Source organism: Dreissena polymorpha, chromosome 1 (genome assembly GCF_020536995.1).
Source record: "Dreissena polymorpha isolate Duluth1 chromosome 1, UMN_Dpol_1.0, whole genome shotgun sequence".
Taxonomy (NCBI): domain Eukaryota; kingdom Metazoa; phylum Mollusca; class Bivalvia; order Myida; family Dreissenidae; genus Dreissena; species Dreissena polymorpha.
In genome coordinates, this window is record NC_068355.1 from 107541388 (window position 1) to 107544989 (window position 3602).

Consider the following 3602-nt stretch of genomic DNA (forward strand, 5'->3'; position numbering starts at 1 on the left):
CATGTTTTTCAAGCAAACATGACCATTTTAGAACTCATCCAACATATTGAGACCAATCTTCTGACCAAATTTCATGAAGATTGGGCAATAAATGTGGCCTCTAGAGTGTTAACAAGGTTTAACTATAGCCATATAAGGAAAAATGCCCCGTCCCCTGGCGGCCATGTTTTTCAACCAACTGGCATCATTTTCGAACTCGTCCAAGATAATTTTGGGATGAATCTTCTTACCAAGTTTCATGAAGATTGGACAATAGAAGTGGCCTCTAGAGTGTTAACAAGGTTTTACTAAAGCCATATAAGGAAAAATGCCCCGCCCCTTGGCAGCCATGTTTTTCAAGCAAACGTAACCATTTTCAAACTCATCCAAGACATCATTGAGACCAATCTTCTGACCAAATTTCATGAAGATTGGACAATAAATGTGGCCTCTAGAGTGTTAACAAGGCAAATGTTGATGCCACACAACGCAAGACGGACCAAAGGTGATCACAAAAGCTCACCATGAGCACATTGTGCTCAGGTGAGCTAAAAACAGTGCAAGTAACAGATACATACCCTTGGAACAATCAAATATTTCTGATATTTTGTACTACAATGCATTTTTAACATGCAGACTTCTCTCTGCATGTTTATTTCGGCCAAGTTACAATTACACGCTATTGGTAAATTCCATCCACAAGACTTAAAGGGTCATTCTTGGTCAGTAAATCGTCAGGGAAAGACGGAATGTAATATGTACAAATGCCTTATGCAAACAAAGTATTGCTTTCAAGATATCAAATAACACGAATTGTAGGGAATTAAATTAATGAACACCTATAGGTTAATGCCATTTTATCCTGCCTCAGTTGCAAACATTGACCAAATAAAGCAGGGTCGGATAAACTAGTTGATATCCGGCAGTACATCACGTGACCATGATCTAACCGTAAGTATGTATTCATACGCGCCGATTAACATGTTCTAATATTTGACCTTTGAAATTTATTGGGACGCATCATGAAAGTTATTGTAATATTATATATCATCATTTTTATCTTCTTAAAAATATATTACCGAACCAGACTTCAGTATTTATCATGTTCATTTACTTGATTACGCAATTTATGACGTATCTAGTGTGACGTCATTTCTCTGACAAAACATACTATCTAGTTTCTCTCAGGATTTTAGGGACAACAATTTTGACGTGGTGGTTTTAACAGTATTTTTTAATATTTTAAAGCATCAAACGAATCATAAACGATTCTTGGAGTGTGTGTTTGTCATTCATAAGTGTTAACTTCGATAGGAATAAAATAATTCGCTACAACAGGATTACGGTTTCGTTAATCGGGTTTTGGGTCAGAATGGTTAGCATTCGATACAAACGCCCTCAAAAAAGAGTGTGGTTTAAAATACATTCCGATAATAGAGATGGAAAAACAGAAAATGGATTCCGACAAAGGGATGGAAAAACAGACAATGAATGTGTATATCGTTGTACATTTATTGTTATAAGCAATGGATTAAAGTTGTCATTAAGGTAAATAAAGTTTAGTTTTTGTTTTGCTGATGCATTTTGATTTCATTTTTTTACCAAGAAAAATATCACATTCTCGATTCGTTTTTTATTTCTTCTCTTAATAGTTTCGATAGGAAAGTATTAAAAGGAACAGTTTAACGTGGAACTATTTTTAGCATGACACAATCGGTAGTTATTCGGTCGTCAGGAATGTAGGAGGCCTGACAAGAATAATTTATATTGTAATGTAAATTAATCATTTGTCTTTGATAAAATGTGTCAACGGCATGAAGCAGGATAAATCGAATACATGGTTGGTGCCGAGATGAAGAAAGTTTATCCGGTTCGGCCCGAAAAAGAAAAATAGGGCTCGCTAAAGCTCGCCCTATTTTCTTTTTCTAAGCCTCACCGGATAAACTTTCTCCATCTCGGCACCAACCATGTATTCTCTATCATCTTGCATTGTGAAACAAAACTACAGAAATAGTACCCATGATACTAAGGGAAATCGTTTAATCATTTATATTAATAATCTTATCTTTTTTGATATTTTTAATGTTTCACTTACAAGACGCAATGAGATTTTTAAAGACCATGGTCATGCAAAAATGGGAGCACATGAACAGGCTGTGCAGGCTGGGCTAAAACTGTACTGGCCGCACATCATATGATATGCCATAAGACAAATTTTTCCATGCCACAGATGCAACAGTGTTTTTTGAATGTGTTGAAATATGATTTTTAAGTAAAACAAGAGATGTGTTTGTCAGAAACACAATGCCCCCTTCTGCGCCGCTTTGAAGCCATATATTTGACCTTGAAGGATAACCTTGACCTTTCATCACTCAAAATGTGCAGCTCCATGAGATACACATGCATGCCAAACATCTAGTTGCTATCTGAAGCAACATAGAAGTTATGAGCATTTTTTGAAACCTTAATGCGAAACCTAAATGCAAAGTGTGACTGAAAGACGGAAGACGGTGCGATCACTATATGCCCTCCTTCGGGGGCATAAAAAAGAACACAAAAATAATGAAACCTTTGTTTTTAATTTCCTAACTTAGAAAAGGAAATTTTCTACCTTTATTTCAAAGTCAAGATATATGCTGAATATCTTTTTTAAAGATACTTATTGTTATCCCTATAGAATCTTTTGTAAGAGATGATATTGTTACACGCTGATCATGAAGTTAACATCGTTGCAAAATTAACTGCTGTATCCCTTTTAATAAAAGCCTATTCAGAATAAGAATTTTGTTAACCCAATACTTCAATAATTGAAAGTAAATTAAATAACCTGTTATTGTAAATTGGAAAGTTTTTTTGTAGATTGTGTTATATTTCAAACAGTTTTGGTATTAACACATACACAAATTCCATGCATTTATTGGGGCCAACTGGTGAAATTTGTCATTGGATTCTTACATAAGTCAGCTGAGGTGAAAAGCTTGTTGTGCAGGATATAATGAAAAATTTCCTGGGTCAGTTGTAGCGGTAAAATCGGTGTAAACGTGCGCACAATCAATAAGCACATGCTATCCAGCTATGCTGGTTCCAGTCAAATCAATAAGCACATGCTATCCAGCTATGCTGGTTCCAGTCAAATCTCTGCAATATTGAGGCATGAGTTGGTGTCCCACTGGAGGCTTATAACGAAAAAAATGTTTGGCATGGCATATATTTGTTGTCCCACATTTCATCACTACAAATTTCAACAATATAAATTTAAGCTTGAATATTAAGAATATGCACTATTTGAATACAGGTTTATTTTCAAGAGGGATTAACCCTATATACTGTAAGCCCTTTTTAATACTGATGAACAGCGTTTCAATATTTGTATTAACCATTGATGTTATAAAAATAATTGCCTTTACAAATCACTTAGTTTTAAATCTTAATTTAAATCGGAACAAAACTAATTGTTCTATACAGTGATAATTGATATATTACATCATGATAATTGATATTTTTACATCCAGGGAATATCTAGTCTGGAAATTTAAACGCAATTGCTTTGACAAACAGACACCACTCTCTGTTACCCAGCTTGATAATTGTTACAACAAGGTAATTGAAGACAAAGAAAGATC